We start from the raw sequence: 12564 nt of genomic DNA, 5'->3' as shown, positions 1-12564 counted from the left end.
TTCTCTGGCCTCGCGTGCAGGTGCACGCACGCTGAACGTTTTTTGTACTTTTTTTTTCTTTGGAGCACACCGCTCACCCGTAACGAGGTATTAAACTTGTGTTATTTGTTTTTACGTCACCTCGTCCTTCCCTGCCTCTCCGATGGTCAACCTGGTTTGAGCTCCAAGCAGACACCTGTTGAAGGTTCACCAAACCCCAGCCCCGTAACAGCCTGTTGTGCCACTGTATAGATAAACCTGCCTCGCGCAATAAGTAACCTGTTGTTTCCTGCTGCTCGGCTGTCTACTTGATGCCATAAGTGCGAACAGAACGTTTCCTACTCCACCCGTCGAGTATGATTGAACTTACGGACCAGCGGCAAACGATAATTGCAAACACGGTACCGACTTTGGGGCAGCCAATGAGGCAACCCGACACTTTTCTCAACTTGATCGTATGCAAAAGTCACTGTGACCTTTTTTTTTTCTTTTTTTTTTCTACGGTGAGGGGACTGACGTAGCAGCAGTCTTCAGGCCTCAACGTTTCTAGTGACACGCTAGACGAGCACAGTGCACACTTTCAAGTTTGAAGGCGAAGATGCGAAGAGGACGTCAAAATCCTCGTAGCGAAGATGAAAGCAAGCAGATCCCACTGAATGTGGGGATCGATGTATGCGAAGCATTTTGCTAGTAACTGGCTACCCAGCATCGTTTGGGATTACGCTAAGCGTTACCAAGTGGACCAACGTGTTTGTGTAAGACGAACAGCTATGTGTCTGAAGCGAGCTTGTGTGTGCAGCAAGACGATGGTGACGACGATCGTGCGACGCCCCACGGTGCGATTTATACTCCGGCCGTTCCACGCGAGCTTAAAGGCCACTTAGGCCTTTAAGCGACGCTAGGCTACGTCGGACCCGACGTAGCGTGGCCCGACGTAGTGCTGACGCGCGTGCGCGCTCGGCACGGCGACGCCACGCCAGCGAAAGCGCTCTCGTGGCCGCGCGAGATTAGGGTGCCTCGATGCCCAGCGCCGCCGTCCAGGGTGGAGACAACCTCGCTGGCGCCGCCATATTGAGTCACACGAGCTGAGACTCAGCTACGCTTGCGTTCATAAATAGTGTTACTCGCGGCGCACTTCCAAGTGCGCCGCGAGTGCGCCTTGATGAGGATTTTTTTATGGGTATCGCATCTGCACATCTTTATAACCAATAGCCGTTAACTCGTCGAAGGTCCAAGACGTAAATGTATGGCGCCGGGAACATGCCCCAAGTTGCCTAATTCAATTTACATTTAATATGCCGTATGTATGTTTGAAATACGCACTATTTTTTTTTTTGGCGCTTCGATGCTTGATATGTAAGGTTTGCGACCCCTTGTGTGTGGAAGTTTTTCTTTTTCGCTGTTGTATTTTGGTTTACACGTCACGCCTCCTTTACCGTAGCCAGCCACTCGCGCACGGCGGTTAGCTTCCCTTGCGTTGCGCGTGCTCTTCGCGTTCGTTGCAATTATTTGACGATATCTACTCGCAATTTTCCTTTTTTTTTGCCCACAAAACTGTGTGCTGACAGGATTAACTGGTGTAAAAATAACTGCGATGTGAAAATAAGCTTTAGTTAGTGCTGTAGAGAAACATGTAACGTAACTTGTCTCTGTCAATCTTGCGTAGTACACACAAAAAACCAAACGATGCACAAAATACATTAAAAAAATTAAATTATGGGGTTTTTACGTGCCAAAACCAGTTCTGATTATGAGGCACGCCGTAGTGGGGGACTCCGGAAATTTGGACCACCTGGGGTTCTTTAACGTGCGCCTAAATCTAAGTACACGGGTGTTTTCGCATTTCGCGTCCATCGAAATGCGGCCGCCGTGGCCGGGAACACAAAATACATTTACTTATAATAGACAGTTTTAGTTTAGCGTGGTTACCGGAATAGCGGGCGTACCGGAATAGCGGGATCGAAGTGCGCATGCGCAGAACGCTAACCGACCCATACCGTTTACCGTGCGCACGCTATTTCTCAGAGTTAACGTTACCGTGTTAGCGTGGTGTACGTAGTGTACGTAAAACATGGCGGCGGTCCCGGTCGCCCGCTTCAAACTGAATTTGCCGTTGTTTTTGTAGAATTCACTTCGTTCGTAGCAAATGACTGCGTAAACGGCTTTTGCTTAGTCTCATGCCGCTTCGCCGAGAGAGTGTTATGGCTAATCTTGAGGAATTTTCGAGATCGCTTCTCGTTTCGAACGCGCCTAAGCCTAACGAGAGAAATTTTTCTGAGATGCGAGCGCCATCTGTGGCTAAAGTCGGAAGATAGGCGCGACGACGGCATATGGCCTCTGAGATGAGAGGATGTCGGAGATAATGTCTAGTACAATCAATCATGAGAGATATGTACACTCGGCCACAAAATATTGCGGGGGGCGCGAGCGCGTGGCGAAGCGCTCCTCCTCTCCTTCTAGCGGCGCACCCCTGGTGTCGAGACCGATGCTTGCGCGCATGCGCGTCCTTCCGTGACTGCAAGCGTGCATGTTTCCGCGCTTGTTCCTTGCGCGCCGGCAATATCCGAGTGTAGCCGCGAGGTGCACCTTTTGCGATTGGCTCTGTGGTGACTTCGACAGCCCGCATCGCTGCGGCCGCTTTTTGTCGGAACACGAGCACAGATATATCTCGCCCGGTCGCAAACGCAAAAAGTCATTTTTTTTTCTACGATGCGCCTTTACGTACGTGGTCAATCTTCGTTTTTTTTTTTCTTTTTTAAGAACGGGACGTTCTCCCGCAGAACAGCGTGACAGTGATGAATCTAGTATACGGGCTGGCAAAGACTGCGCTGGCTTCTGTATGCATGCCTTTAGATGACAGGCGACAAAGAAAAAAAAAAAAAAGGTGATCCCTGTCGTGTTTCGACAAAAAGCGGCCGCACCCGCGCGGGCTGTCGAAGTCGCCACAGCGCACCTCGCGGCTACACTTGGACAATGCCGGCGCGCAAGGAACAAGCGCGGAAACATGCACGCTTGCAGTAACGGAAGGACGCGCATGCGCGCAAGCGTCGGTCTCGACACCCGGGGTGCGCCGCTAGAAGGAGATGAGGACCGCTTCGCCACACGCTCGCGCCCCCCGCAATATTTTGTGGCCGAGTGTACATGAAAAATTATATGTACTGTGTGGCGCCTGAAGGTTATGTTGAAAGACGAGATAAAAAAAAATTCGCAAGGTAGGCTCGACACACAATTCGGGATAGTGAGAGTTTTTTTTTTTTAAATTTATTCATTACATGGGGGGGGGGGGGTTCAAGTGAGTACGTCAACCTTATTACACACAATATAAATCGAAAACAAGAATGCAAACAAGAAAACGCAACCGCAGGTAATATTTAATCAAGATATCCAGCCAGAATACATCAGCTCCCATCGAATACGTCGCATCAGCCAAACACATCGATGGCGAGTACAGAACATTTTATAAATAACCATTAGAACACTGATAACTACATTGACAAAATAAACAACACTGCATACATATCGCGTACAAAACCGTAAATGAAACTAAGACAGTCAAATACAGATTAGCAATATTTTTCACTTCGAAAAATATAGGCCATGATGATGTAGGGCTGTTGACTTTAACAGACGGCGCCCATCCTGTCGATTTCCCTCGTACTGATCCTCTTCAAGGTGTTTCTAAGTACAAGTAAAACAACAAAAGTGATTATTAATATGAAAAGTTGCCTTGTAAATACAGAGAACCCATTACAGTGCTTAAAAATAAATTTGCGCAGAAGTAATGCTGTATTACCTCGCTTCACACGTTTCGAAGAAATGCACAGGCTACAACAGACACCATGCCAGAAAGTGCCGAAACATATTGGTCCCATGATGCCCCTTAACTCTATACACCTGGGCATACCGTGCACCGGCATTTAAAGACCGTCACAGTACCCACTACGATCGGGAATGAGCACGAATGACCATCGGCTTACGAGCACCACGCTACAAATATATTCGTCTAAAAAATCAGCTATATAACGTTACAACCTGAGATCCGCAAGATATCTGCTGAGAAAAATCAGAGAAAATCACAATGCTTCGCTTGCCACGTACACAACAGCCGCTCTCCCCAGCAGAAGCACTGCGTTCTTTAGTCCCAAATAACGAGTAGCGGAAAAAGAAACTGAGGGGAAAAAAAGAAACAAGAGACACACGATGTGTGCTTCCCGTGAAAAAGTAAAATAGGTATCTTCCATGACGATTTGTAGCTAATGTAATGCTATTTCGCGGCGAAGCATTTTCGTCAGTTCTTAAAATAAGGGTACTACTCGCATAGACTGCGCCGATCAAAACAGCAAAAGCCTATGCGACGCGCGCTCGCAAACCATGACAGCATCGGTGCAGTGCATCGGTGCAGTGAAGCATCGGTGCAGTGCTTAGTTCGTGAGCGAACGTAGGTACGTGAGCGAGGATCAGAGAATACTTTATTTAAATGAAAAACACGGTGCGATAGTCTAAACTTTCTTGACATTTACCTCGCAAATGTAGGAGCTATCCGTTGCCTTCCAGTGATACCGCTTTACTTGGGCTTCCCATCTCTTCCTTCGCTCTGGGTCCCGGGGGAAGCGTAAACAACGAAGCCCTTTACGCGTCGATCCGGTGCACTTGGGAACACAACAGCCCGTCATGTCGACTCGATGCACTTGACAAGCTTGTCATTCATGCGGCTGAACACTGTCCAGCAAGTAGAAGCGTCAGCGAAGCATCCGCGCGCACTGTGTCTCGAACTAAGCACCCGTACCAAGCACTCGCAACCGCTCGCTGTGACTCAAGATGGCGGCGCAGCGAGAAAGCGGCGGCGCGGGTGCGGTCAAAGGATGGCACCACACTGAACGGCGGCGCTGACATCGAGGCGCCCTACGCGAGATATAGCAGAGTCGCGGCCTGGCGGCCACTGGCACGGGTAGTGTGAATTGCGCCGCGCGTCGTCTGCTAAGCACTACGTGTTTGCATGTGCGTGTGTGGCGTGAATATCCTTAAAGACCGCTTCTTTCGTGGCCGTAGCACATGCATAAATGCTGCATGGTCTGTATTTTTGGACAGTGTACAAAAACATTTAACATTGCGCTGTCGTCTTTGCCCTGTGTAAGATAAATCAATACCCGTGTCAAGCACGCGATGTGATTGTCGCACCTTCCGTTAGCCCCAATCATATCAATTTTATTATCGCTTCGTGTTTCGAGAAATCACAAAAAAAAACATTCTACCTTGTTGTAAATAAATGAAGTGATATCAACGAGAAGTGAATACCACGCTTTAGTCACTTGTCTCGATGTGTTGATCACTCCGTAATCTATGGGATATACCACGATACATGAACGGGCCGGTGTGAGCATCACTCAGTAGTAGAAAAAGGAGACGAAAGCGCGCACTCATATCATATCGCGTCGTGCACTTTATTAAGATAACTGCATTATGATAATTGCGATAACTGCGTGACTCTCGCTTAGTGGTTATGCGACCAGGGATGTTCTTTTAATACGCCGACGTGTCCGTCGGCGTGCCCCGGCTGCCAGCCGGCGCGAGATATGCGACATTCCGCGCATATTCCGCTCCGGTCTCGTCGCCCAGAATGCATCGCGTCTCGTCGAGCAGGAGCAGGGCTGGTAGCCATGGAGGAAGGAAAAAAATAGGAGGGAGCGCCATCTTGAAGCCTAGTCATAAAAAAAAAAATTTGCGGAATGGGATGCTGGGAAATAGGCCCTCATGTGATAAGGCAAGCGGTAGATTTCACTCGGCTCGCTTCGGTTGCGTCTGCTGCGGGGGTTTCGGAATATACGCACGTAGTAGGCGTGGCAAACGCACGCCGAGGTTGAGTGAAGGGATTCAAGTGTGTGAAGTAGTCGAGTCAGTGTTCTGTCAGTCAGGTAAACGCATCGAACAACCACGCGGCTCGCCGCTTAATTAATCAGCAGACAGGCGCCAAGGCTGTAGTGAACGAATGCGTCGGGTAGTACACCGGCATTGTGTCCACGAACGCGCGAGGGCCACCTCAAGGATGACTAGTCGCGTTTCGGGGCGGTTTCAGGGAAACCAGGAAACCTTTCGCCCTGCAAACGTGCGAGAGCAACCAAGCCGCCCTTCCGACGGCGATTCTTCGCGTTTGAGGAAGCGTTCTGGGAAACAATGATGTATTTCGCCCCCGCAAACATGTCCAGGCCATCAAGCGAGCGTCCAGGGTCCGCGGCGACTAGTTTCCCGTGTGAAAAAAATTTGTCCCATCTTGTGCCCAACGATGGACTGACGAGACCCGACCATATTGAAGGCCGTACCGGCCCAGCAGGCGGTCCCAGTCGACTGCCATTCTGCTCAGTGCCTTCTGCCTCTCAACAGACCGGCGAGAACTCAATAGGCGTGTCTCAACAGCGTGACGAGATCGCGCCACACAAGCTTATACAGTAGTGCACGTAAATCTCAAGAAAAGGTGACGACTTCGGCGCCTAGAGTGCAGGCTGATGCTATTTATTTCTTTCACAACAAAAGACGCACAGCAGAACATTTTACCATGCAAATACGCGACAAATAACTATTCCACGAGACATCTCGTCTCATCCTATATAGGTGCGGGACAGTGGAACAAAAATTAGCGAGAAAATACGCACCGCAGTTTAATGTACACACAGCTGATTTGACGAAACAATAGACCACGCTCGGGCATACTCTCAACGGGTTTCGATGTGAGAGCGCTAACTGCGATGGCAAGCGCAAGTAATGCTTTGAAAATTATGTCGTCATGGGTCTGGCTTCCCAGTCTTTCTCCACGTTTCAAGGCAACACATTTCAAGCGAAGAACGACGCCCACGGTAGCAGAAACCCGCGCATTATACTTCCTACGTGCCTCCATGCCTTTGACGGCAAGCGCCACTAATCGCTACCACGTAGCAAACAATCTCGAATGGTTAGGCAACCATGTGGGCCTATTCATACCCAAAAGGCACCGCGCACAAGGCCCCGGAGAGAGGGAGGGGCAGCTTCAGAGGAGGTTGGCTTGCCGAGGCTAGCGGAATCACGTGACGCTCTCTCCTAGTTTTTTTTTTTCCCTTCCTCCATGCTTATTGACCCTTTTCGCGGAGCAGTTTGTTTTAGAGAAACGAGATGGCGCTCACGGCGGCGCGCCATACCTATCCTCAGTGGCCGCGCACGAATACGAAACCATTACCGCTTCTACCTTGCTTCTGTGAGATCAGCTGTCGGAAATGCAACTGAGTTTTCGCTAAAACACTGTGCTCCAATCATGCTAGATTTAATAATGTGGATTGAAGACGTGTGCAGTAGTTGGCTACAAAAATAGTGACTGGCATATTAAGAAATGTAATGAATATGTGTGGCCAAGTTCGCGGACCGCTGCTGAAACTGTCCGAATGTGTTACCGGCACTTCGTGATGTACGGCTTTCCTCGAGCATACAAAAATTTGCTCATCCGTCAGCCTTGTATCGCTAACCTTAAAAGAAAGGGCTTCATCCCCAGAACGTCGGAAAGAATGAGTACCGCTCGTTAAACAATGACGAAGGGAGTAGCGCCGCTTCCTTTCATAGTATGTTTCGCGCACAGTTTCTGCACACATCTACCCCAACTGGCACGGAAACTTACGCCCACTCTTTCACCAACGTGTTAAGAATAAGTGAATGGGTGCACACTTGAATATATGCGCACTATATACGCACAATAAATGACAGACTACACCGATGGCGCAGGAATGGTCGAAGCTGAATGTTTCGTGACGGTCCACAAGAGTAAGCGAGTTACTAGCTGTAATATACATTTGCTACAAGGTATTACAGTGTACAAAACAGCTACGTTTCAAGCCTTGTGCGCAGCAAGAACAAATATATCGGAACTGAGCACACCCGCGAGCGATTAGGCAGAAAATACTCAGATAGTGGTCGCACCGAGGAACTTCACTGAGTCAGAAACTGACAAGCCACTGCTTCAAAACATTTGCCGAATAAAGAACAAAGAGCAAAACACATTAATCCTGACTGAATTAATGAGTGGAATGTTTGGATAGCTTGGAATGCATATTAAGCCCCGCTTTTAGAATAAGCATCATATACGCTGCTTTCACCGTTTGGACATAGCTTAATCAGCTTCGAATGCGTTTTTGCATGTTCTCTTAAGCTGTGATCAAAGATTCGTGTCGTCCACCTAGTCACCGTCTACGATATTTCCGAAAACAGAGGTTTTATAAGCCCCGCCGGCGTCATACACTTCCATTGTAAACAAGGAGGCAACGGAGGCAGTTGAGGCAAGCAATGGACGCGTCACCACGTGATCAAACATGGCTGGCAGCGCCCACGGGATCGCCGCGAAAAGGGTCAATAGTGAACTAGATCAATATAAGCATGGATGAGGGAAAAATTAAGTTCAATGTATCCACCAGGATGGATCTAGTTCGCTATGGTCATGCTGGTGGCGGCGCGTGCGGCGAGCTCGCAGTTTCGTATCATCCTGAAACTCCTAGTTTCGTATTAACCCTGTTCGCGGAGAAGTTTTCTCTAGAGGAACGAGATGGCGCTTTCGGCGGCGCGCCATACGTTGCCCCAGCAAGGGCGTACGAATACGAAACCATTACTGCTTCTGGCCTGCTAGTGTGCGATCAGCTGTCGGAAATGGAACTGGGTGTTCGCTAATGCACTGTGCCCAATTCGTCTTGCAGAATGTGTAACAATAAAGGGAAGACGTACGTGCAGTAGTTCGCTTCAAAAATAGTGATTCGCATATTAAGGAATGGGATCAAACTGTGTCGGCGCTGCTACATAAGGACTGCCTGTGGTGCCGGCCTTTCGCGATACATGGCTTTCCTCGAGGATAAAAAAAATGATAGTTCATCCGCCAGCGCTGTATAGCTAACCTCCAAAGAAAGGACTCCGGAACTTGGGCACTTAAGAATGAGTACCGCTCGTTACAAAAGGAAGTACCGGCACTTACTGGAATAGTAAGTTTCTCGCACGTTATCTACACACATCCACCCCTACTAGCACGCAAGCTTACGCCCACCTTATCGCCAACTTATCAATAATAAGTGAATGGGCGCACGCTTGACTCAATGTGCCGAAGCATGAGTGGCGGCGACTACACCGACAAGGCACGAATGTTGGAAGCTGAACGTTTCGTGACGCTCCACAGAGTAAGCGAGGGACAAGCGATCATATGTCTTTGCTACAAACTACCACAGAGTACTCAACATTAACATTCCAAGCTTTGTGCGCAGCAAGAACGAATCTATCGCAGCAAAGCACACCCGTGAGCGATTAGGCTGAAAATATAAACAATCAGATTGTGGCCGCACCGGGGAACCGAAGAACTTTACTCAGTCGGAAACATGACAAGCCGCTGCTTCAAAATGTTTGCCAAATAAAGAACGAGCACACTAATCTTGATTTAAATTATAAGCGGGAAGTTTGGACACCTTTGAATACATTTCTAGCCCCGCTTTTAGTTCAAGCACCGTATGTGCTGCTCGCGCCGTTTAAAAGGCGTAATGAGCTTTGCAATCGCTTACATGTCCTCTAAAACTGTGGCCAAAGCTTCGTGCAGTCCACGATATGTGCCGAAGCGGAGGTTTCCTGTGCCGCACCGCCGTCACGCACTCGTGCGTTGGAAACACGGAGGCAGCTGAGGCAAGCAACGGACGCGTCACCACGTGATCAAACATGACAGCGCCCATGGAAATCCGGGAAAAGGGTCAATAAAATGAGCTTGCGGATAAGCGGCGCTAGCGGCTCGGCGCCGCGAGCGGCACTTCCGTGACGTCAGAGGGAGGATACGCCTTTGTCGTATGCTATGCTCCGGCTGGAATAGCTTCATTTCCATGCGTTTGCTCGCGCCCTGACTGCTTGCTCGCGAGCACGGCGCTCTCCAATTACCATCTGTATTTTATTGCGATAGCAATTATATGGACACTTCAACCGGATTTCTGCCGTCGCCGTCGCCGTGAGGTTCCGTATAGATTCCAAGGGCGATAAAACCGTCGCCGCGCGCCGTATGCGCGAGTGGAGAGCGAACGCACGGCGGAAAGCAAACGCGACCGTCGCGCGAAAGACCGTGGGGGTATGGGAGGGAGGCGGCGTGACGCTGTGCTGCTTCATCATCATCATCATCAGCCTATATTTTATTGCGATAGCAATTATATGGACACTTCAACCGGATTTCTGCCGTTGTCGGCGCCGTCGCCGTGAGGTTCCCTATAGATAAAATCTTCGCCGCGCGCCGTATGCCCGAGCGGAAGCGTGCGGGGACGCGCGCTATCACGGAGAGCGAACGCAGTCAATCACCAGCAAGGAAGCGGGAAGCCAGCGCAGGAGGAAGCGCGGGGGGGGGGGCGCACTTCTACTCTGCCAACAACCGCGCTTGTCGCTCGCACGCACCGTCTCTTATCGCCACACGGCTCTGACCTTTATGCGCCGTGCATTCGCCGCTCAGTTTCGGTTGAAGCGATAGACCGCACGTACCTTCGCCCGCTGCGGCGTTTGCGCTCGCTGCCAGCGTTTTGACAGTCGTCTGCAGTCATTCAGTGATCTATTCGTTTGTTTGTGCGCGCTCACAACAGGTTTGTGCGCGCTCACAACAGGCTTGTTCAGTTTGTAATGTCGGGCCACATTTTCCAACGCAAGCTACACATGCAATGCTGCCCGGATCGGCAGGTCAGCACTACAGGTGTGTCCCTTCGCACGAGCTGCCCACGGGAAGCGCTTCTCATCAGCACCACCGTTTCACACGCGCCTTCTCGTGGTCATCGAGTCTCTCTTCATGTCGGTCTACTTACGCCGCAGCACACCTGCTTACTTAATCAGCTCATGTTTACTACAATTCATATTGCTACCAAAGCCACTCACCTTACTTCGTATGACATTGCTGTGTTGCTATCGCATTCATTGCTTCGCCCTTAGGGCGAAACTGTGACATTTTTATGTCCACTGCAGGACGCACTCCCGCACTCGAGCAGCACTTTCGGCATGGCCCGTAACTCTTGCTTGTGTCCTGTGCAGGCTGCTATCGCACTCCTGTTGGCGCTATCAACGGACACACTCACCGACTTGGAATGCGTTTCCGCGCATCTTCCTGACGCAACCTGTGTTTGCATCGATGTCGACGCGCATTTTCCTGCCGTGGTGTCATCAGCAAGGCTCGTCTTCCGTGCGCCAACCACATCGACCACTGCATCGTCCATCAAGGAACATTTAAACGACTTCCCTGGAAACTTCACCTTCAGTGGGCACTCGAGCAGCACTTTCGGCATGGCCCGTAACTCTTGCTTGTGTCCTGTGCAGGCTGCTATCGCACTCCTGTTGGCGCTATCAACGGACACACTCACCGACTTGGAATGCGTTTCCGCGCATCTTCCTGACGCAACCTGTGTTTGCATCGATGTCGACGCGCATTTTCCTGCCGTGGTGTCATCAGCAAGGCTCGTCTTCCGTGCGCCAACCACATCGACCACTGCATCGTCCATCAAGGAACATTTAAACGACTTCCCTGGAAACTTCACCTTCAGTGGGCACTCGAGCAGCACTTTCGGCATGGCCCGTAACTCTTGCTTGTGTCCTGTGCAGGCTGCTATCGCACTCCTGTTGGCGCTATCAACGGACACACTCACCGACTTGGAATGCGTTTACACTGCATCGTCCATCAAGGAACATTTAAACGACTTCCCTGGAAACGTCACCTTCATTGGCACTCGAGCAGCACTTTCGGCATGCCCGTAACTCTTGCTTGTGTCCTGTGCAGGCTGCTATCGCACTCCTGTTGCGCTATCAACGGACCACTCACCGACTTGGAATGCGTTTCCGCGCATCTTCCTGACGCAACCTGTGTTTGCATCGATGTCGACGCGCATTTTCCTGCCGTGGTGTCATCAGCAAGGCTCGTCTTCCGTGCGCCACCACATCGACCACTGCATCGTCCATCAAGGAACATTTAAACGACTTCCCTGGAAACTTCACCTTCAGTGGGCACTCGAGCAGCACTTTCGGCATGGCCCGTAACTTCTTGCTTGTGTCCTGTGCAGGCTGCTATCGCACTCCTGTTGGCGCTATCAACGGACACACTCACCGACTTGGAATGCGTTTCCGCGCATCTTCCTGACGCAACCTGTGTTTGCATCGATGTCGACGCGCATTTTCCTGCTGTGGTGTCATCAGCAAGGCTCGTCTTCCGTGCGCCAACCACATCGACCACTGCATCGTCCATCAAGGAACATTTAAACGACTTCCCTGGAAACTTCACCTTCAGTGGGCACTCGAGCAGCACTTTCGGCATGGCCCGTAACTCTTGCTTCTGTCCTGTGCAGGCTGCTATCGCACTCCTGTTGGCGCTATCAACGGACACACTCACCGACTTGGAATGCGTTTCCGCGCATCTTCCTGACGCAACCTGTGTTTGCATCGATGTCGACGCGCATTTTCCTGCCGTGGTGTCATCAGCAAGGCTCGTCTTCCGTGCGCCAACCACATCGACCACTGCATCGTCCATCAAGGAACATTTAAACGACTTCCCTGGAAACTTCACCTTCAGTGGGCACTCGAGCAGCACTTTCGGCA

At 50.5% G+C, this 12564-nt stretch overlaps 1 protein-coding gene across 2 annotated transcripts in view; it reads left to right on the top strand.

The window, feature by feature from the left end:
- The window catches only part of LOC119449313 (protein O-mannosyl-transferase Tmtc3), a 731059-nt gene that overhangs the window by 32361 nt on the left and 686134 nt on the right, over positions 1-12564 (top strand). The gene's annotated exons all lie outside the window — the stretch shown is intronic.

The sequence above is a fragment of the Dermacentor silvarum genome, chromosome 4 (assembly GCF_013339745.2).
Source record: "Dermacentor silvarum isolate Dsil-2018 chromosome 4, BIME_Dsil_1.4, whole genome shotgun sequence".
Lineage (NCBI taxonomy): Eukaryota > Metazoa > Arthropoda > Arachnida > Ixodida > Ixodidae > Dermacentor > Dermacentor silvarum.
The sequence above is the reverse complement of the archived record's forward strand: the minus strand, read 5'-3'. Positions and strand labels throughout refer to the sequence as shown.